We start from the raw sequence: 24290 nt of genomic DNA, 5'->3' as shown, positions 1-24290 counted from the left end.
TATCCCTTCCCTAACCTGTCCAACCAGTCAGTTTGCTGCCAACCTTGTTGTGCCTGCAAAACAACAATTCTCAACCGTTGTCCACTGGCAGCAACTGATCAGTTACATTAATCCTCTATGAATAATGAGGCTTTTTTTAAATAGAAAGCATCGCAGGAATGAGCACTACTTGAGGAGGGCAAATTATTAAATCCAGCATTGTCTTTTTTTCCATGGTTGTCTTCGGCAGTTTCAGCCTTTTCTTGTTGTTGTTGCATTTGTAAGTGAAGGAAATGCAATATTTTGGGTTTAGTTTTGGATGCCATGGAAACATTATTTGGGATGAGAGGTCAGGGACTTACAAAGTGCCAAATTCCAATTTTGACATTGTTGCTGCAACCTTTTATTAAAGAAGGCCACATATTAGCCCTACCCTATATTGTTTCTATCTCTTGAATCAGAAGTTAAGGTCTTTACTCTAAACAGCGTTACTCTATAGCTTTACTAATATTTACAGATTTTTTTTTTTACCTGAATAGTTATTTTAGTAAAGATAGTGATGGCAGGTGTGTGTGTGTGTGTGTGTGGGGGGGTGTGTATGTGTGTGTGTGTGTGTGTGTGTGTGTGTACACGCACTCATGTGGGAGGGTCGAAGTTGGAAAACTTTTTTGCTTACTAGAGTACTGCTTCCTGTTCAGTTGAAGCAACTGTCATGTAGCGAAGCTTGTGTTGGTTTTGCAGTCAGAGCTATGGCTTGCGGTATGTATGAAATGATTTTCACTGTTGCCAATTTAAATGTTGAGAATTTTTTTCCAGACTTCAGGAAAATAATTTAAATATAGGGTGTATAAGTTAATTCCCTTCTAGACTGTGAGCCCGCTGTTGGGTAGGGACCGTCTCTATATGTTGCCAGCTTGTGCTTCCCAAGCGCTTAGTACAGTGCTCTGCACACAGTAAGCGCTCAATAAATACGATTGAATGAATGAATGAATGGCAGAGAGAACTGTTTACTTAGAATGAGAAGTGGGCACAGAAACGTGATTGTAAGCAAAGTAATTGAAACAGTGTCTTAATATTCAATAAGAATGACAATAAATGATTGAAAGAACCTCTCATCCACTTCCCAGTATTTTTTAAGATAATCTCATTTTAACCTAACTACCCCCCCACAATGTGAGTTGTTGGTTTTTTTCACCGTACTTCTGCTATTTAAATGTAAGCATCCTAGCTCACTATCATTAATGGCACGTTTGTTAAAGTGTCTGTTTAGTAATATTCCCTCAAGTGATTTCAGAGTCCCACAAATTTATTCCTTTTTGGACCTTGTGAGAACCATCAAATAAATCTCAACTGTGTCAGAGAATTTCATTGTAGTATTTATATTGATGCTTCACATGTACTTCCCAAGTGCTTAGTACAGTGCTCTGCATACAGTAAGCGCTCAATAAATACGATTGAATGAATGAATTGAAGTCCACTGAATATGATATGGTAATGTTTGGTAAAAGTCAGTGTCTCCAGGTGGAGAAATCTTTGCTGGAGCTGGCTCAAGCTTGTCTCTTGATTGTAGTTTATTATTGAATCAATGGAGTGCTTACTGTTTGCAGAGCAGTTTACTAAGCTCCTGGGAGACTACAATATAATAGAGTTAGTAGGCAAGTTCCCTGCTCATAAGAAGCTTACAGTCCAGAGGGGGAGACAAACATTAAAATAAATTGCAGATATGTTCTAAAGTGCTATGGGGCTGAGGTTGGGGTGAATACCAGGTGCTTAAAACCTAAAATTCAAATGTGTAGGCGATGCAGAAGGCTGTATTATTCCAAGATATAAGGCTTAATTCCAAAACTGCAGAGCTTATCAAGCGTGCTTCCTTGAACAACACACTATACTGATGCTGAACGGTTACAGCAGAAGTCTTAAACAAGTTTGCTGAGTTGCTTTGAGGCTTAGCAAAAAATTATGAGCATTGTCTAGCCATTCACCTAGAAACCCTGGATATAGTACTTACTGCGGACCTTCATTTACAGTAAGGTGGAAGGTTCTAATAGTAGTAATGAGTAGTAGGTGAATTAGTTATTATGAAGTGTTATCAGTTGTGTGAAACACTGTACTAAAAGCACTGGGGGTGGCAGGGGAAAGGGGTGGGCGTATTGATACACTGTCCTCGGCCCTCAGGGGACTCAGAATAATAATAATAATGATAATGATGGTATTTAAGTGCTTACTACATGCCAAGCACTGTTCTAAGCGCTGGGATAGATATAACCACGTGGGACAACCTGATAACCGTGTATCTACCCCAGTGCTTAGAACAGTGCTTGGCACATAGTAACGCTTAACAAAAGCCATTATTACTATTACAAGGTTATCAGGTTGTCTCACATGGGGCTCACAATCTTAATCCTGATTTTACAGATGAGGTAATTTACAGAGAAGTGAAGTGAGAAGCAGCGTAGTTTAGTGGAAAGAGCACAGGCTTGGGAGTCAGAGGTAATGGGTTCTAATACTGCCTCTGCTACTTGTCAGCTGTGTGACTTTGGGCAAGACACTTAACTTCTCTGTGCCTCAGTTACTTCATCTGTAAAATGGGGTTAAAGACTGTGAGCCCCACGTGGGACAACCTGATTACCTTGTATCTACCCCAGTACTTAGAACAATGCTTGGCACATAGTAAGCGCTTAACAAATACCATCGTTATTATTATTATTAAGTGACTTGCCCAAGGTCACACAGCAGACAAGTGGCGGAGCCCGGATTAGTAGAGAGGAGTCCCACATTGGTAAAGAATAACTGTGATTTCAGCACAAGACAGTGAGAAGAAGAAGACTAGCCTTGTACTACTGCTATGGGGAGGGATAGTCCTCAGGCTCCATTACACCAGGGAGGGCCGGGCCTCCTTGATTCAAACTGTCACAGTCTTCCCAGTGTTGTAAATGGCCAGTAGCTTCCACCAGTCCTCCACTTCTCTTGGATGATGGCGGGAGGGAAGGCAAGGTTCAGCAAGCCAGGAGTGTCCTTTTCATTTGGTAAGCATTTCATCTGTTATTTTCTCTTAGGTAGCGGTTACTGAATCTAAATGAAAGAGGATTGATTGGAGCCAAGCTTTCCTCCAGGAGCCTAAAGGAAGGCAGTTCGGGAGACATTTTTGGGACAAGTAAGTAAAATATGTGTGGTTCATTTCTGGAATTGTATAGATTCATTGTAAGAGGCTCTCATTCTGTAGTATTAAGAAATATTTGGTGATGAAGTATCCAAACGATAAATACCCAAAATTCTGAGAATGCCAACTTCAGAAGTCATTTGTACAGAAGCATGTTAGATTTAGCATTTGGGATTGGTCCGTCAGCAATTTATTTTGACTTTTACTGTACTTCATTAACAGAGATTTGCAGTACTGTGTACTATTACTTTTGGTTTCAACCTAGCTTTCATGTGAAAATACACCTTTATGACTGTATGACGATGGTACAGTGATAAATATGAGTATACTGGCACACATCTGAGGATGTTTTTATTTGTACCTAATAAAGTCTTCACAGAGAAATGGTCAGAAACAAATGTGGATGTCATTTTATGAAAGACAGGAAAGTGAGAAAGAATGTTTTCTTTTTGCATTGTTATCCTAAACATTTTGCAAAGTTTGAGTATGTCAAGACACATATTGTTGTCTTTGTGTTTGGAAAGTATTGAGTCTGTTCCAGTTTAGCCTTTTTACACACTTTCTCTGCTCTTTCTCCCTACCCCCTCTTTCTCTTTATTTCTCTTCTCCCATCTCTCTCTTTTTCTCCCTGTCTCTCTCTGCACCTCCCCCTCAGTGCAAACATACACCCTTTCCCCTCCTCTTTAATGAGAAGGCAGGTAAGTGTCCATATCACATACTCTATCAGATTCTTAGGCAACGAGATAAAACAGTGGTAAGGAAAAAGGATAATGATAACGTAAAGTTTCTGATTTCTGCGAGGAACAAGAACACTTTTCGTTGGCTCTATCAAGACGCAGTTATGTATCTTGCTACAAAATGTGCCTACCTTAATAGAAAAACTCAATTTTAACCCATAAAGACAACTGGATTTTTAACAAAAGTAAATCTGATTATATATTGCAAAATAGAGAATTAAGTTTAATTGTAGCTTTACTTCATTTTATTAAAATGTCATCTTTGCATGCAGAACACTTGGGTTTCTCTATCAATCAGTGCTTTGTACTGAGCATTTACTATATGCAGACCACTGTACTAAACACCTGGGAGTGTACAGTACAACAGAGTTAGCAGTTACGTTCCCTGCCCATAACGAGTTTACAGTCTAGGCGGAGCTTATGGTCTAGATTGTAAACTCTTCCTCTAGACAGTCAACTCCTTGTGGTCAGAAATGATTGTCTACCAACTCTACTGTATTTTCCCAAACACTTAGTACAGTTCTCTACACACAGTAAATACCATTGATTGATTGTTTCTGTCAGTTGGCAAGTGATACTAGAATCTATTTAGAAACACAATTGAATTTGTACAGATGGAACATATTATATCTTCAGCAATAATGACTGCCACAAAGCCATTTAAATTAGTTAGAACTTTGTGGAGGGAAAAATTGAAGCCACACATGCAATAGTTGTGCATATTAATAACTTCATTGGCATACAGTAAAAGGTGAAGTATTGTTTACATGTTGATTTGCTATGTAAACTATCTGGAAATTGCTTATAGCACTGGTGAAATTAAAATTGAAATGGATTGCTGAGGTTTTTTGCTCTTCTCGTTTTGGTAGAAAATAACAATTTAACATCAAACAGTGAACACTACAACATTGGTGTTCTTCCAAAGCTCAAATTATATGCTTAGGAACATTAAAAATATCATCCTTATTTCACCCAACAGTTCAAGTGACCCAGTATTAGTAACTCTGAGGGAAACAGGATGATTGGAGGGACTGTGATGGTTGCCTTCCTCAACTTCTGTTCTCAGCATTAGAAATGTTGGATGGTGCATCCTTTACTTGCTCTGATAATCCATTGTGGGCCTCATGCCTTTTAATCAAAACCCTGTGAAACTTGATATTTTTGGCCTGTGTCTCTTCCTATGGTAATGAAGTCCATATTTTTACCACCCACTGTGTGAATGAGGTGTTTCCATTTCTTTGTTTTAAACCTACCACTTTCAAGCATCAACACCTTGTCCTGAGTGTGTGATTTTTGGAAACATTCCTCCCAAATTTGACTTGTTCATATCTTTTATGATTCTGTAAGCCAAGTTATGTTTTCTCTGTCTTCTTTCTAGCCAGAAGAGTCCTAAGTTTTTCAGTCTACCCTCATATGGCAAATTTTCCTTTGATGGCATCATTTTGTTGTCCTTTTCAATCTATCCATCAATGGTATTTATTGAGCATTTGTTGCATGCAAAGCACTCTACTAAGTGCTTGGGAGAGTACAATACAATAGAGTTGGTAAGCACATGCCCTGCCCAAAAGGAGTTTACAGTCTCTATCCCTTCTCCAGTTTTAATATGTTCTTTCTAGGATGCAGTGATGAAAACTTTACATACTAGTGCAGATGTGAGTTATACTGTGGTTTTACCTAATGGCTTTTTGTTATTATCTCTATCTTTGTGACACTGGTAATGTTTTTATCACCCTTATTGGAGGCTCCTGCACACTGGGCTAGTGATCAATCCATAGTATTTACTGAGCATCTGCTGATGCAGAGCACTGTTCTAATATAATAAAATTAATAATAAATAATAATAGTGGGTTTTGTTAAGAGCTTTTTTTGCCACACACTGAACTAAACGCTGAGGTAGACTCAAGATAATCAGGTTGGACACAGTCTCTGTCCTACATAATCAATCAATCTCCTTCCCTGATTAAGCTCTCTTTTCTCTGGCTCGCTCTCCCTTTGCATCATCTGTACAATCTGTGACGTTTGGACACCTGAATTCAACCCTCTCCCAACCCCATAGCATTTATGTACATATCCTTAAATTATAGATTATAAATGACTCATTCATATTAGTGTGTGTCTCCCCCTCTAGACTGTAAACTCATTATGAGCAGGAAACGTGTCTGCTAATTCTGTTGTACTGTACACTCCCAAGCACTTAAGTAAAATCCTCTGCACAGAATAAGCACTCAATTAATAGATAGATAAATGCAGACCACTGTACTAAGTGCTTGGGAAAGTACAGTATTTCAGAGTTGTTAGGTTCTCTGCCCAAGGGGCTTACAGTCTAGAGGGGAAGATTATAAGCTCACAAGCAGCCTCACTGGGGTGCACAGTCTTACTATTAGTAAACAAGATCCATTCCTTCAAGGAGTTTTCACTCAAGCCGAGGAGACAGACACTAAAATAAATTGCTTATAGAAGTGAGGAGGAAAAGAAAAGCATGAGAAGGATTGGCTTGAGAGGTAAGAGGAGAACCAGGAGGGAACTGTGTTAGAAAAACTAAGGTTAGCATTTCAAGAAGGGAGTGGTTCACAATGTCAGAGGCAGCCAGGAGGTCCAGGTGGGAGTTAGAAGGACAGGGACAATTAAGTTGAGTTTGAAGTAGAGGGCAATGTTCAAGACGTGGACTTTCACTTTAAAGGATGGGAGGATTGGTAAAGAGTCTGAGGGATGTGACCGCTTGACAAGTGGAAATGGGGACAGAGCTGAAAATTTGGAGGAGAGGTGGTAGGTCAGAAGGTTATGATTGAATAGTGGTAGGTGGGTGTCTGACGTTGGAGATGGAGGAACGTTGCATGGCAGTGATGAGCTCCAGTTGTGTGCTGCTGTGAATGACAGACACTCTGATTGGGAATTCATTGTAACAATGCTTAAGGAAAGTGAGACTCCCATTCAGAACCAGTTTTTTGCTTCTATTTTTAAGGAGGAGATGGTTTCACACAAAACGGGAGTTCACCCAGGGCTGCCCATTTGAAGAGGTTGCTTTTGTCCAGACTACACCCTTCCCTGAAAGCCCTAGATGCCCTGAGGGTCTCTCACCACCTCTGCCCTCACCCTGATAGTAACAGTGTTTGACCCCAGGAAAGATGGCTTTTTTTGGCTCTGGTTCAAAAAGTGAAACTACCTATCATTGCAGTAGTTCCTTAATCTATCCTTTTCCTAATCTTTACCTCATTAAGTCTGGGGGTGGTATTGGACTTGGGAACTAATTAGGGTAGGGAAAATTTAATGAGCAGAATTCCAGCAATGGCAGGTCACTCTGTTCTTTAAACCCCCATCTCTGCAGGCCCTGGAAAGCTAGCCTGTCTAGAACGCTTAAATTCCTTGTGCTTGGCCCCGCTACCCAATGAGGTTGAAACCATAATATCTCTATCCCCATTTGACCCAAAATCTTTAGTCTTTCATATCACAGTTTTGCCAACCACAGGGATTTTTAGGAACTTAACTCCAGCAACTATGAGAGAAAGCTATGTTTAATAGTTTACAATTAGAAATTGGAGAGCAAACTTCTGTCTAGCTTGCCTATTTCTCTTCTCTCCTCCCCACCACCAAATCCTCATTGTTACCATGTTAACTTGGTCTCATCTTTGTCACAACCACCTGGTTTTTCACATTGTCTCTCAAGTTCTTATTGGACTGTAAACTGAGGTTCTTTTCCCTACACCTGGTTTTGAACCACTTTAGTCAGTCATCACCATCCTTTGGCTGTTATTATTATAACATAATAATTATGGTATGTGTTAAGCACTTACTATGTGCCAGGTACTATACTAAGCCCTGGGCTGGATACAGTTCCTGTCTCAAATGGGGCTCATAGTCTTAATCACCGTTTTACAGATGAGGTAACTGAGGCACAGAGAAGTGAAGTGACGTGCCCAAGGTCACACAGCAGACAAGCGTCGGAGCCAGGATTAGAAGCATTTAACTTCTCTGTGCCTCGTTTACCTCATCTGTAAAATGGGGATTAAGACTGTGAGCCCCAAGTGGGACATGGAGTGTGTCCAATCTGGTTAACTTGTATCTTCCACAGCACTTAGTACAGTGGCTGGCATATAGTAAGCACTTAACAAGTACCATTAACAACAATAAATTTAGTCCATTAAGAACAGTCATTATCTTGAAAAAGCCAAAGAAACTGTTTTAAAGTTTGCCTTCTTACTGGATAAATGAAAAGATTAGGGTAAAAACAAAAGCATTTAAATCGAAACATGACTAATTAGTGGATTGTGGGCTTCCTTTATTTTGGATATCAGATTGCATAAATGAAAACTGTTTTTTGTTTAACGACCTGACTCTGTTTTTCTTCAATTATATGTTAACATTTCTCTTATAAGAAAATAATTGAAGCAGTTGATAAAAATTTTAAGTATTAAGAGTTTAAAGCAACTGGGAGAGAAGATTGAGCTTTGAATTTTGGACTATTCCCCAATTCAGTGTTTACAAGCTCATAAAATGTATTTTCAGTTTAATTGTCTAAGTCAGTACTGTGCATACATAAATTCCATTTACTTATATTCATAATTCAAAATGAGACTTTTTAATGGTCAAAATATTTTTTATTTTTCTAACCACAAAATAAACTGTATTTAGGTTTAGCTGTTTATCTAGCATAGACCCTGTACCAAAATGTCAACATTGTCGACAACATTGATCTACATCAGTCTCACTTATCTTTCTTCACAGTAACACCTGGTTGGAAACTTAAATATTTTGATTTCTACAATTATTTTTTTTCCTAAGTTGTACAATAGGAACTTAAAACGCCTGATTCTCCTATTCCTCTGTGACATAAGTGGCTTGTCATAAAAAAGGAAAGACCTTTACACGTGTTTTGGCATGTGGGTTGGCAATCTTCAAATTATATAAATTGGAGTATGTTGCTCAGAAGCAGCGTTTAATTTGCACCCAGCAAGCACTTAACAAATACCACCGATCAATTGGTTGGGGATTTTTTAAGGCCAGGTATGTCTGAAAACCGCAGACCTATTTCTTTTCCTTCATTTTCCTTTCATTAAAGAAGTGGCTTCCTTTGCTGTAGGCTATAACTTCATCTGTGATATGGTTTGGTTTTATGAACATCTCATGCCTATTGATTTGGTGTCATCAGAGCCCGATTAATGTGGGGCTCCCGGAGCCTAAGCCCAGGACCCCCAGCCCACGGCCGTGCCAGCTGCTGCCTCCGCAAGTAGAAAAGGATCACTGCTTCACTTCCCTTCTCCTCCCCTTCCCCTGCCCCACCCCAAAAATATATGGCTGAGAAGGAGCCAACCTAGGAGAAGCTGTGCCAGCTGCTGCCCTAAGGAAGCCCAGCATGCTAATGATCCCAACCATTAGCATGAATTAGTTGATGCTAATTAGTGTTAATAAGCATTCCTAAACTAACAAGCATTAGTTAATGCCAGTAGCTGAGGGATTAGCCCCCACTGTTGTGGGAACGTCCTGGTCCAGGGGCACGTGTGCGGCTCTCCAAGCTGATGAGTTTATGCAGGGACTGGGGAGGGTCCATGCTGGGAGCTTACCTCACAACACTGCAAGCTCGCAACTGGTCCCTGGCTGCGTACAGAAATACATGTCTGGATCTGAGGCAAACCTGTGCTGTTTAGCCGCCGTGAGTCTTAAAGTGTGTTGGGAAAGGGGAGGCAGACTGGGAAGGATCTCAGCCATGGGACGAGGGAGTAACTTTGGGATGGGAGTTAGGGACCTTTCTCAAACAGCTAGACCCTGGAATCTCTTTAACCCCCAAACCGACTATATTGCAGGCCTATTTTAAAAGCATGCTGTCTTCAAAAGTTCTCCAGTCCTAATTGCTTTTTTCCCATCCTAGCTCAAGGATCTTTCATTTAACATCTTTCCATATTCTATGCATCATCCAAAGTAGTTTCCTAGGTCTCCTTCCTTAATATAGTATCACAGAGAGCCTTGAATGATTAATATTCCCACTAAATACAAGGAAAACAATAATGAGTACCTGAATTTAGGCTTCTTCTAGTGGCATATCTTATTTGTAGACCTAATAGTGGGCAGTCCACATATCTAACTCTAGAATGGGCTGAAAAGAACTTCTCCTCATGGTTTTTTTGCATTTTTTTTTTGCTTTCAAATCCACTTTCATGAAATACTGTGCCCAGGTTTTACTCCAGGTCTCTCTGCCTCTTAATTTTCTCCTGCTGCCAATTCTTTGTTTATTTTGTTTATAGCCTGGTGTCCCAGCCCTAGCATACATTGTCTAATGACTCCAACTTCCATTCATTTGACTTTTTTTATTTCTAGGGTAGCAATGAGGAAACAGAAAGAGGAGCAGGGATTGCTGTAATGTGATTTTTTTTTTCTTCTCCTAGAAATTATGACAACATTGCCTGCCTTGGCATGTTATGACTTTATTAGTGGTGTTTTATTTACAGATTTAAATATGAAATCCCAAATGAAAGCACATGCCCATTAATGTGTTTTTTTAATGTAAGATTTTTGAGGATCTTTTGCAGTATGCTCAAACATACCAATTTCTTCCTTCCTCTCCTTAACTTCCACATACCAACAGTTTGTAGGATGCACTGTTTTGTTTTTTTTTATTTTGTTCTTTAAACTTAGGCAACTGACCATATCTCCTAAGAACAATGGGAAGTCCTCTTGTTTTCCTTGTTATCTCTCGTCTCCCAGGGATTTTACATCCCTTGAACAAACATTCCCTCCTTTCCCAAGAAATTTCTATTGGGTTAAAACACCATGGAATGGTTACTATTCATTATCTAACTCTAAAAATACTAAAATCCCTTTTTAAAATTTTTAGTGTTCTTTTTCTTAAGTTTTCTTGAAATTATTGTTGTTTGTTTTTGGCATGGAATAGTGCCCATTTTAAAAATTAAGTAACTGCTTTGAGTATGAGAAATTGTCATAACTAGGCTAAGATTAATTGAGTTTTTTCAAACCTGACTGGGGTTTTTAGTTACCGTTAACAGAATCCTTTATAATAATCACGGACCTAGTTCAGTGTCCGAATGATATGACTATCTAGAAAGAACATGCTTTTCCACGTCTGTGATTTGAAAATACAGTTAACTCTCCCATGTTTTGACGGTGCTTTCTTGAGGAATCCCACATTAAGGAAAGTGTACATTTTTAACATTAACTCCACACCCAACACTGCATGTATATCTTCTGACATTGTATCACATTGCCTTCGAGGAATCACATGCAGTCGGAAGAGCATTCCCAAATTCAAACTAATGGGTACTCCACTCCTAAAGGCAGAACTGATTAGACTAGTTTCAGGCACAGTTTAAAGGAGCGTCAAGATTTTTAATTAAGCCAAACTTTGGGCAAGGAAGTTTGTAAAAGACCAAAAGCCTTGACCGAATTCCTTGTGAAGTTTTTGGATTGCTAAGAATGTGCTACTTTGCCTGTGCCAAATCTGGACACTGAATCTGAAATGGTTGGCAGGTTCCATTAAGATTGCAAGCTCTTTGAGATCAGAAGGGAAATACCTTGAATTTTGGGGACGTTTTGTGTATGTGAGTGCATGTGAGAAAACAGCATGGCCTAGTGGATAGACTGTGAGCCTGGGAGTTAGAAGGACCTGGGCACTAATGCCGGCTCCGTCATTTGTCTGCTGTGACCTTGGGTAAGTCACTTAGCTTCTCTGTGCCTGTTACCTAATCTGTAAAATGGAGAGTAAAGCCATGAGCCCCTTGTAGGACATGGATCGTGTCTTACCTGACAACCTTGTATCTTTCCCGGTGCTTAGGACAGTGCCTTCCACAGAGTTAAGTGCTTAACCATAAATATCATAAAAAAGTGTGTATTGGTATTAAATTGGGACGCGAAGGGCATTCAGTTCTGCCCTGTGGCATGTTTTCACTATGCATTTTGGCTAGGACATTCCTCTGGAACTGGACAATGTTTGCCAGCTCGAGCTTCCGGAACAAGAGGTTCATACGTGTGGCATCAGGATGGACGAGTGCTTCAGCCTAGTTTCCCTAATGCAGAGTTTTGCAAAAGTACAACCCCCAAGTTCTAGGAGAACTGGGTGTAGTATGGACAAACTCCAAAGATAGATCTGGATTTCATTTTGTCAGTTTCAACTCTGTGTGATCTTGTGCACATTCCTCACATGTTACAAACAGCTCGCGTCTGAATGTGCAGTGTCAGTTTTCAGCGGCAAAAGTCCCGAAAGGAAACAGACTGATTCTTCCATGCGCAAACAGCTGGCCAGTTGTGGATGGAATTAATTGCTGATATATATTGGCTGTGTTTTTCTTCTCTTGTAATTTCCTTTGCAGCTGTGAATGTCAAAAGTGACTTGAAAACAGACATTTCTAGTACTGTCAGTCAGGGATATTAAACTTCTTTATACTAAAGAAGTTATCCTCAATTGTTGAGTTTATGTCAGTAATATTAATTGGATATACTGAAATATTCATTGACGAGGAACTGTGTCTAATTCCCAACTGTGTATTCTTTCTCAGTGTTTGGTACACTGCTCTGCACATGGTAAGCACTTAATAATTACTGTGACCCATGTGTTAATGCATTGTATACACCCAAAATGATGCATTCTGATCTGCTGAAAGGAATAAGAAGGTCTGGTCACTATCATCTTTTTCTCTTCTGATCATGAAATAGAACAGGCCAAAACACCTCCCATAACACTGAAGATGTGCAAGCCTGACACATGGATATGTCCGATTTTAGTGGAAAAAACGTGTATTTTTGAAAAGTTTTTTCCTGGTTTCCACCCAGGAGCTCTTTCCATTGTTTTGTTTTTTGAGCCTAAACAATTTCATAGGTTGTTTTAGATTGTTTTTAGACTGTGAGCCCACTATCGGGTAGGGACTGTCTCTATGTGATGCCAATTTGTACTTCCCAAGCGCTTAGTACAGTGCTCTGCACATAGTAAGCGCTCAATAAATACGATTGATTGATTGATTGATTGTTGACTTTTGGATTTTACGGAATTTATTTGGAATTGAGACAAATATACACGCTTCATCTGATTAATAGGAAGGAAATAGTGTTAAATTGTTTACATTGTAGAAAGAATATGGATATGGCTGTAATCTTAAACAATTCTACTAGTCCAGTTAATCTTTAAAAGGGACATATTTTGTGCACCCTATTTGGAATTTTTATTTTTTTTAAGCAGGGAAGAAGTCATGGAAACAATTAAAATTCCTATGGAATATTGGATCACTTGTTTGGAGAAGTGGGTGGTGGTTGTGAAATAAAGGGCAGAGGAAAGATTTAGTTATAAACAAAATTATTTGATCTGGAAAAGTATATATTGGCAATTTTTATGAAAATGTTTTTACCTTTTCACATTTTCCTTTTGAACAACCTACCAGGAGAGCCTACAGATTAAGCATGTGATATAATTTTGCTCAAATCCATCATATTTGTTCATTAAAGTTACATGAACGATAAAGCACTGATAATAGTTATTAGTAATTTACTTGTGTTTATATTCAAGGCATCTGGAGTAGCATTGTGGCCATGTGGATAAAACGGGCCTAGGAGTCAGGAGGACTGAGTTCTAATCCCAGTTCTGCCACTTATCTGCTGAGTGACCTTGGCAAGTCACTTAACTCCTCTGTGTCTGTTAGCTCATCTGTAAAATGGGAATTAAGACTGTGGGACAGGGTCTTTGTCCAACCTGATTAACCGTATCTACAGCGCTTAGAGCAGTGCCCAGTGCGTAAAGCAGTGCTTTGCACATAGTAAGTGCTTAATAAATGCCATTATTATTATTATTACCCTAGTGCTTAGTTCAGTGTCTTGCGCATAGTAAGCGCTTAACAAATACCATAAAATCCAAAACCTTAAGTGAAGCATTAGAATAAAATGTTGAGCATTGTTTATTCCCTGGTGTGTACTTAAAACCTGATGCTACACTTAGAAGTTGGCAGACTTTAACTTCCCTTGTGCCAGTTTTCTTCTGTCTAAAGTTTTGTTTCTTTCATTCAGTTGCCGGACTTTGTATTTGCCAGGTGGGAGATTGTATGTGGGGTGGGGTGGAGGTTGGCGGGAGGGGTTTGATCATTTTAAGGAAAAGAGATACCTGGGAAAGCCCACCCTTCTTTCATTCAGAGCTAGTGAGGCTGAAAAGTGAATATAAAATTTCTCCTGAAAGGAAAGGGACATATGTGTGACCGATTGTGAAGAACCCGAAGTTGGTGATATTAATGTGTAAAGGTTCCTTTCTCTGAAGCCTCTGTGGGTGTGTTACTTCCCCAGGGTGAGCTCCACCCTGCTCTAACCACATTCACTGTAGATATCTTGATATTTAAAGCAGAGTTCATTTTTAGGGCAGCATTGCGTCAGAATTGCCACATGATAACCAGCTTAAGAAATGTGCAGCAACTTTGTTTCTTTTTTTTTCTGTAGGAAATAGACTGTATTGCAAAAACTGTTTGTTTATGGATAAACATACAAAGACTGTTCATTCCATACCAGCTGCTAATGACATGTCATCTTGGTAATCCTTTTGATGTTTCCTGATGTTAGGAATGTCCATAAAACTACAGTCCTTAACTGCTTTTAATATGATTTATAATCATAACTATTGGAGTTGGGGGGGTATGAACCAAAAAATTGAGGCATCATTTCTTAATTTTAAAAACGAAATACTTCAATTTCCCAAAGTCTTAGAATGCCTTATTAGTTGATTCTTAAATACCGATAACATTTTACAGATATTTGGAATTACTTTCTACCGTTAACTTATTGGGACAATTAATAACATAATTTGGCAATACCGTGTCCCAAGACATCGTGGCATGAACTTTGTGTGTAAGAGGGGGTTCATTGAATAAAAGAAAAAGAAGCATTTAAAGAGCCTATTATTCCTGTCATAAAGATGCTTTGTGCTATTGCTGCCCTGTGTTTGATAGAACAGTTAGGGAGAGCTACAGTCCAGAGTCCTGTTGAATGCCCTGTCAGTTCTGGGCTTCTGTTTTCTTTCTTGAGCTAGTGACGTGATTGGTAAACTGAATTATGGCTGAATGATTATTGTGCAATGCAGGCGGAATTAAATGCTTTAAAATGGATTGTGGGGTCTGCCTAGCTTTTACTCCATGTATTGGAACTGCATTTGTAACTGGGTTTAGAGTGCTTTAAACATTGACTCACTAATATAATAGTAATGAATAATTATGGTACTTGTTAAATGCTTACTAAGTGCCATGCATTGTACTAAGCCCAGGGGCAGATACAGGATAAATGGGTTGGACATTGTCCATGTCCCACATGGGGCTCATAATCTAAGTAGGAGGGAGTAGGATTTAATCCCCAGTGAGGAAAGTGAGGCACAGAGAAGTAAAGTGACTTGCCCAAGGTCACACAGTATACAAGTTGTGGCTCCAGGACTAGAACCCAAGTACTCTGACTCCCAGTCCAGGCTCTTTCCCCTCGGCCACACTGAAAATAATGCAGTCTAAACTGTGAGGCTGCATTGATTGTTGTCACAGCCTATTGTGTGTCACTTTGTGATATATGCACTAATTTACAGCAGAGGTTTAACAAAACATACCTCAAAATGAAAATAGTGGGTCAACATAAAACGAATCGGACCTCAGCATCATTATTTATTGAGCCCTTACATTACATAGAGCACTGTGCAGAGTGCTTGCAAACACACGATAGAAGTAAGAAATAGATGTTTGCCTTCCAGAAGCACAAAGTCTAATGAGTGAGACAAGTAGACCCAAAGAGCCAAATATGCATTGAGTAGTAGAGTGAAAGCATGGCCACAAGTGATAAAAACAAAAGTAAATTATTAAAGAACAAAGAGTAGCTAGCTTGCATGATTAGGAAGAGTTGCCAGTTTAAAGGCGGGGAAGAATGTGGTTTGGTGACTAGATATAAATCAAAAAAATCATATTCATTGAACACTTACTGTGTACAGAGCACTGTAGTAAGCGCTTGGGAGAATACACTGTAACAGAGTTGGTAGGCAAATTCTCTGCCCTCAGTGAACTTGAAAAGAGTTCCTTGCAGGGGGGAAGAAAAAATAAATGTGTTATGGGTGAGGGAAGGTTGATAAATACAATTAGAAGAAACAGAGGACAAATGGGTGGGTACTGGGGAAAAGAGAGCAGAATGTTAAGGGAGAGACAGTTGCCGGAAAGCCTTGAGGTCAGTGGTTAGGAGTTATTGTTTTCTGCAAGAAATAGGTAACAATTCGAGGGGTTTTTTTTGAGGAAAGTGATTGTATTACGTCATGTCCTAATGAAAAGAGCAGAGGGCTTGGCGTCAGAAGACCTGGGTTCTAATCCCAGCTCCACCACTTACCTGCTGGGTGACCTCGGACAAGTCTCTTAACTTCTCTGGGGCTCAGGCTCCTGGACTGTAAAATGGGGATTCTGTATCTGGTCTCCCTACCCTGTGAGCCCCATTATGGTACAGGGACTGTGTCTGGCCTGATTTCCTTGTTCTCTACTCCAGTTCTTAGTACAGAACATAGCGCCTAACAAATACTATTATTATTGATAATAATAATGATAAGTATCATAATTGTAGAAATTAATAAAGAAGGAAGAAACTTGAGATACAGAAACCAGTAATCAGCGGGGAGGTAATGAGAGCTTGAAACAAGGTGGTGGTGGTAAGGGTAGGAAAGGAGTAGATCTGTGACATATTGTAGAGGAAGAACCAGCGGAATTCAGGCTCTTCCTTAATGTGGCAGGCAGGTGTCAAAAATGACGAAGGTTGCAAACCTCCGGGACAGGAGGATAGTGGTGTCAATAGTGATCAGAAAATTAGGAAGTTGACAAAACTTAGAAAGGAGGGTGAGTTCATCCTTTGGCTTATTGAGTTTAAGATATGACAGAATTGTCCAAATGGAATTCTCAGGAAGCATTAATTCGCATTTATTGAGTGCTTACTTTGTGTAAAGCACTGTACTAAGCACTGGAGGAGATAGAGCAGGTGAGACTGTAAACTCATTATGGGCAGGGACTTTTTCTGCTAATTCTATTGTCATACTCTCCTTCACACGCAGTACAGTGCTCTGCACATTATAAGACCTCGGTAAATGCCATTGATTGATTGATTGAGAGGACAGGGCTGGGGATGTAGATTTAGGAGTCTGCTATAAAGCGTTACTTATAGATTCAGTTGTGTACTGACAGAAGTGAAATTTTGAGTTCTGTTTTGGACACAAGCTTGTTAACGTCTCTGCCAACTCTGTTGTACTGTACTCTCCAAAGTACTTAGTGCAGTTCCTCATCTGTAAAATTGGGGTTTAGTACCTGTTCTCCCTCGTACTCAGATTGTGAACCCCCTATGAGGCAGGGACTGTATTCAACCTGATTAATTTGTATCTGCCCCAGTGCTTAGAACAGTACTTGTCACATAGTAAATGCTTAACGAGTACCTTTGGGCAAGTCACTTAACTTCTCTGTACCTCAGTTACCTCATCTGGAAAATGAGGATTAAGATTGTGAGCCCCACATGGGACAACCTGATGACGATGACCTTGTATCTACCCCAGTGCTTAGAACAGTGCTCAGCACATAGTAAGTACTTAACAAATACCATTATTATTATTATTACAGTGCTCTGCACATGATAAGTGTGCAATAAATGCCACTGATTGATTTTTTTCACTCAGGATAAGTCCCTGTGGTTTCACTGTTCCACTTTTTATGTGATGTGGAAGCATATAGAACGGTCACCTTTCTGTCACACAAGGAGGAATGCATGAGGTTCCCTGATGTAATGAAAAATACTCTTTAATCTTTAATGGAAAAGCACTTACGTGCGTACTGCATGCTTATAGGAAGGCAGTGTATCCCAGGGGAAAAAACACGGGCCTGGGAGCCAGAGAGCCTAGGTTTTAATCCCGATTCCGCCACTTGCTGGCTGTATGACTTTGGGCAAATCATTTTCTCTTTCCCTCAGTTTCCTCAACTGTAAAATGGGGATGAATGCCTGTTCTCCCTCCTAGTTGGTTGTTGTTTTTTTATGGTATTTGCTAAGTGCTTACTTACTATGTGTGAAACCCACTGAACTCTGGGGTAGATACAAATTAGACAAAGTCCCTGTCCAACGTGGGACTCACAGTCTATGTAGGAGGGAGGGCAGGAGAACTGAGGCACTTCTTCAGTGCTTGTAACATTGCTTGATAAACAATAATAATAATAATTGAGGTATCTGCTAAGCGCTCGCTATGTGCCGGGCACTGTACTAAGTACTGGGATGGATACAAGCAAACAGTCCCTGTCCCATGTGGAGCTCCCAGTCTCAATCCCCATTTTACAGATGAGGTAACTGAGTCACAGGGAAGTGAAGTGACTTGCCCAAGGCCACACAGCAGACATGTGGTGGAGCCAGAATTAGAACTCATGACCTTCTGACTCCTAGGCCCTTGCTCTATCCACTACGTCACGCTGTAATAATAATTATTATATTAATAGAACGGTATGAAGGAGCTAATCCATCAGTCCATGTCCAAAACTGAACTCCTTATTTTTCTACCCAAACCCTGTCGTCCTCCTGTCTTTTCCATGATTGTAGACAACATCACTATCTTCTCTACCTCACAAGCCTGTAACCTTGGTATTGTCCATGGCTCATTTCTTTCATTCTACCCACATATTCATTATGTCACCCAATCCTCTCGGTCCTACCTTCATAACATAGCTAAAATCCACCTTTTCCTCTCCATCTAAACTGTTGCCATCCTGATGCAAGCACTTATCCTGTCCCTCCTTGAATGCTGCATCTGCTTCTTCACTGACCTCCCCTCCTGGCTCTCGCCATTCCAATCCATACTTCTCTGCTGCATGAATCATTTATCAACAAAAGCATTCAGTTCTTGTCTCCGCACTCCTCAAGAACCTCCAATCGCTGCCCAGCCGCCCCTGCATCTAACAGAAACTCAATATTGACTTTAAAGCACTCAATCAGCTCACCCCACCCTACCTCATCTCACTAATCTTCTACTACATCCCAGGCCGCACACTCCACTCCTCTAGCGCCAGCTTGCTCCTGTGCCATGGTATCGTCTCTGTCACTGCCAGCCTCTTTCCCATGTCATCCCCCTAGACTGGAAGACTCTCCCCCTCCATATATGCTACCAGATCACCACTCTCATCACCTTCAAAGCATTACTAAGGTTACATCTCCTCCAAGAGGCCCTTCCCAATTAAGCCCTCTTTTCCACTGCTCGCTCTCCCGTTCGCATCATCAATGCAGTTCAATCAGTGACCTTTGGACACTTGATAATCGCCCCAACCCCACAGCACTTATGTACATATTTGTAAATTATATATTATAAATTAGTCATATTAATAATGAATCCCCCTCTGGACCATAAGCTTATTATGGGCAGGGAATTTATCTACTAATTATGTTTTGTTGTACTTTCCTAAGCGGTTAGTACAGTGCTCTACACATAGGAAGCACTCAGTAAATACAATTGATTGATTGCACAAGTTTTAGAACATGAAGTTGAAGTGAGGTAGGCCCAATTGAGCCTTTTCCCAGATCCCAAAATGGGAGCAGAGGTAGCCCAGGGTTTTGTTTGGGCTTCCTCAGGAAGCGCAGTTCTCAGTCATTCCTCATCCCATCCACAACCACTTTTAGGTGTGCCTTCCTGCTCCCACTGTTGGGTTTGGGCCCTGAGATTGTGTACGGAAGGTGTTTGTAGAGAGGAACTCTATTATCCGTGCTTTCCTATTTACCACTTGGGCTGCTCCCTAAGCGGGTCAGGAAACCTATGCTGAGTAGGATTGGCTCACATTTCCAGCACCTGTCCTGCCCCCTGTAGAATAGGGCCTACAGCTGTCTCACTGTTGGAGTGGCAAGAGTGGCCATGACTGGGATGACAGGAAGCCCAGTGTAAGGCACCCACTGCTGCTGTGGCACGTTAGGTGGGGAGAACAGTAGCCAGGCTCTCCTTTCCTGGCACTGCCTTCATAGCAGTGGCTGGCAACCCAGTCCTGAGGCACCATGGCCACTTGCTCAACCTCTTGTCCAGAGTCCAGTTCAGCCAGACTCCATTTCGCTCTATACTTGTCTCCCCGTCTGCTTTTTGGACTCTTGGAATCCCCTCACTCTCATTTTGAGGTCTAGAAAATATGTTCACTTCGCTGCTCTCTCTTCTGCTCTTTTAGTGCTACTTGAGTCCCATTTAATAAAGTTTTTCTTCATTATGCTTAGAAGTACCCTATCGACCTTGAGAAACATAGCATCACCTAGTTACATCCCTCCTCTTGGCAGAATCAGACTTGATGATCTTCATATTTTATTGTTCCTTCTTTCTTTTTGCTCGTAAAATAATAAGAAAAAAATCCATGACAAATGTTTTTAATCTCAATTTTTAATGCAGTTTTGTCTTCCTTTCTGTCCGCTTGTGTGTTGTTCTTACATTTTTCTTGTTTATATAAGACACATGGCCGGAGTTGTTTAGAAATAAAAAATGTGAGCCTGAAAACTTTGTTTTAACTTACCACATCTTTCCCCATTTTGAAAAAGTTTAAAAGACAGAAACCCAAAGGATCATTCCTTTTTTTAAACCCTGAACCCCTCGGGAGACTACTACTCTTTGGGAGTAGAGAGAAGTGAGGGTACATGTGTTTATGTACATGTTCACAGTGCTTTTAAAAGATTCTTGAATTTTCCAGTGAAGCTAGCTATACAAAGCCGAGCCTATGAGCCTGGTACTTGACTTGGGTCTGGTTGTTTAATATCCTTGTCACACTTCTACTCTGTAGTTCATTTCCTTGTTTCACTGAATTTCCAAACTGACTTTAATCTACACAAGAGAGAGCCTCAAGGATGTTGCCAGCGACTGCTGCTGTCTCCCCCTCCCTCCCCCACCAACAGCCTAACTGAGCCAGGAAAAGGCAGCAGCAGTAGAGTTAGTTCCCTGAAGCAGCAGGGGTCGAGGGCATTGTGACAGCTGATGTGACTTGTCCTTCCAGGAGTCCCCCCAACTTCCCCCTGGCCCGATAAGGATTCCTGCTCCCAGGGCTAGTGGAACCCTCCCTCTCCTCTCTGCACCCCGTCTTCCTCTGACCCTGAACGAGATTTTTCTCATTGGTGCTGAGGAAGCAGCCTGAGAGGGGAACTTTAACCTATTATCCTGCCAGCAGAGTTATAAAGTTACAGAAACACAACCGTTTGTAGCATCACAAATGGGATGTTTGGCGTGGAATTGTTCACGGCCCAAAAATATGGCCCGTGTTTCTCCACTCAGTAGCAACATGTTCCAGAGCTCTGCCTAACAACAGGATGCTAATGAGATATCGTTGTCTTTGCCCTAAGATAGGATGCCTTTTAAATTGTATTTAGGGGGCCGGCTAGGGGATTTCTATCATATTTTATTATACTGTTCCAACTTTCATGCAGAATTTAGGGTTTGATTATAATGTAACCAACGATTCCAAGATCAGAGATGTCAGATACAGATTTGTAAGGTTGTTGTGGGCAGGGAATGCATATGTTATGTTGTACTTTCCCAAGTGCTTAGTATAGTGCTCTGCACACAAGGCAGCACTCCACAAGTATGATTGATTGATATGGAATCTCTCTATCCTTCCTATTTGAAGATGATTCTATTCATTCCTAACAATCAGTGGTGTTTATTGAGCGCTTACCTTGAACAGAGCACTGTACTAAGCTCTTGGGAGAGTATCGTACAATATATTTGGTAGACATGTTTCCTGCCCCCAAGCAGCCTGCCTACAGTCTGTCTAAACGTGTAGTTGTCGGTGTAAAGACTTAGGCCAGTCTAGCTGGCTCCATAGTGTCTGGAGGGCTGGTAGGGGCAACCAGAAGCTTCCCGCCTCTCTCTCCCCATGCAGGTAGCACCACACTCTTTTCTGATACCTTTCTTCTCTGGGTTGGTGGGGCTTCAGAGACTGGAGTGGAAAACCACAGTGAGGTCTTGAGGACTCAGGCTCCTACCATTCCTCGCATCCCTCCAAGTGAGATGTGACCTGGCCACAGAGTTGGGAGGCTACGTCTCTGGGGACCGGAATCATTGCTCTCTTGCCTATGTTCTTGCTTTGCTGTCAATGAGACTGCAAGGCAGGAGCACAACCAAAACCCACCATTTTGTGTCTCCAGACTGTAATTGGGTTGGGCCATCAACTAGAGGTATTACCCTCATTGCTGTAATCTGCAAATTCTTTTTCATGTAATGAGATCTCAGCAAAATAGCCGAAAGTGATCAGTGGTATTTATTGAAGGCTTACTGTTTGCAGAGCACTGTACTTAAACGCTTGGGAGAGTACAACACATCAGAGTTGGTCGACACACTCCCTGCCCACAGCAAGCTCAGATGGTAATAACAAAAGGAATCATTTGATTGTTCATGTTGCCCTGATAGGAGTCAAGATTTCTTGTTAGATCAATGTCAGTTGTTCTGGAGGGCCATTCTTTTATAAGTAGGTTTCCTAGTTACATCTATCCCTCCCAAATTAATTTTTAAAGAGAACAAAACAATGTGACTCTGTCTCAGCTAACTTGATTTTCATTGGTTAAATCCGTTCCTGGAAATGAAAAGTTGCAGCAACTAACCTAAAATTCTATACAGTTAATTAAGAAAAGTTATTGCTGTGAAACGCTACCTGGCAAAATGACATTATTATTAACTACTGTGTAAACTGAAGTTAGGTCACCACATCCCGTGTGGTATCTACAGATGAGGAAATTCGTGTAGCAGCAATAGACAGGATGTTGGGATTCAAAGGATCTTGACAAAACTTTCTCTTTGGGGTTGGAAATGATTTTACAAAGTTGTGAAACCTACAAAATAGATCATTATAGCTTGAAGTTGCCACTTAATGTAGAATAGAACAGGGGAAAATAAAACCTCCCTGTTTCATTATGCAACCTCTTTGGAGGACTGCTCTGGCTCCTGTGAAGCAAAATGCTTGGCAGAGTCCTGTGACACACAGTGGGAATTCACTTCCTGTCAGGAAATGCTGATTTTCAATGTATTATCTTGCTGAGGCAACCATAAGGGAACAATGGGCTATTAAAGCATTAGAACAACAAGTGTCATAACTAAACCAATATTTACTTTGTTTTGAGTACTATCCTAAAAGAAAGCTTTGGCTGGGATTCAGAAACCATCAGCACAACTGCTGTACGTAAACTGATCAAGCAAATGTTAGTTACATGGTGAACTCTTACATCGTAATAGTTTCCTGTCTAGAAGGGACAAAAATAACTAGGTTATTTCAAGTCTACCCCCAAGGGTTAATGTTCAAATGCAATTTAAAAGTCAAATAAGTTGCAAGTTTAAGCGCCATAGAGAAAATACATATCATGGACAGAAGATGACTAATGAAATGTTTCTGATGCATTTTTGTTCCTTTTCCCAGTAGGTTTAAGGCATGTTAGAAATTGAGATTTTAATACTAGTTTTTTGAGGCTGCTGGGATCTATAGTTATCTCATTGTTTTAGTTTTTTTGAGATTTGCTTTGTGCCTTTATAGGTCTGAGGGAACCTTGCAGATATTTCCTAATTATATATTAATTTCAGAATTGTGAGTTAACTATTTGACTTCTTTTAGTTCTTTGCACATACACTTATGTCTCCTATAACGTGGACATTGCATTCATGATGGGCCTTAGTCACACTTGTACATATGTATTCTATTTATTTTATTTTGTTAGTATGTTTGGTTTTGTTCTCTGTCTCCCCCTTTTAGACTGTGAGCCCACTGTTGGGTAGGGACTGTCTCTATATGTTGCCAACTTGTACTTCCCAAGCGCTTAGTACAGTGCTCTGCACACAGTAAGTGCTCAATAAATACGATTGATTGATTGTCATATGGATGTGCTGAGCCATTTCTTCCAATATCTCATTGCGTTCAATCCAGATAGACGTGACCGTCAGAACAATCCCTCATTCTCTATGTTTCATCAAAACGCATAGGGAAAACATGCATTAAGGAAGAATCGGATGCAGTTGAGAAGAATTGTAGCGTAGTAGAAAAAGCACAGGCTTGGAAGTCAGTGGACCTGACTTCTTCTGTTGGGTGACCTTGGACAAGTCACTTAACTGCTCCATACCTCAGTTTCCTTGTCTGCAGAATAGGGATTCCATACAAGTCTCCCTCCTATTTAGACAATGAGCCCCATGTGGGACCTGATTATCTTTTTCTACCCCAGCTCTTAATACAGTGCTTGACAAATAGCAAACACCTAACAAGCACACAAATATTATCATTATTATTATTGTTACAATTATTAGTTAAAGCTTCAAATATACTTGCAAGGGAGAAAATTCAGTTTCTCATTAAATAAAAATCATTTAGGGTATGAAGAATTTTAGTAATCACTTTGATACTTGCATAAACAGCTGTTTTGTGCTGAGCTAATTTAGTATTCAAATTTTTTATACCTAGAAGTGATCATCCCAGATT

The 24290-nt window shown here is 40.4% G+C and overlaps 1 protein-coding gene across 3 annotated transcripts in view; it reads left to right on the top strand.

Moving 5' to 3' along the window:
• ADD3 (adducin 3) overlaps positions 1-24290 on the top strand; it is a 112787-nt gene that overhangs the window by 42567 nt on the left and 45930 nt on the right. For all 3 annotated transcript variants that reach the window (XM_038758328.1, XM_038758329.1, XM_038758327.1), the window contains exon 2: positions 3036-3133. The gene's annotated coding sequence lies outside the window, so the exon portion shown is untranslated. The remainder of the gene's footprint in view (positions 1-3035; positions 3134-24290) is intronic.

The sequence above is a fragment of the Tachyglossus aculeatus genome, chromosome 16 (genome assembly GCF_015852505.1).
Source record: "Tachyglossus aculeatus isolate mTacAcu1 chromosome 16, mTacAcu1.pri, whole genome shotgun sequence".
Lineage (NCBI taxonomy): Eukaryota > Metazoa > Chordata > Mammalia > Monotremata > Tachyglossidae > Tachyglossus > Tachyglossus aculeatus.
The sequence above is the reverse complement of the archived record's forward strand: the minus strand, read 5'-3'. Positions and strand labels throughout refer to the sequence as shown.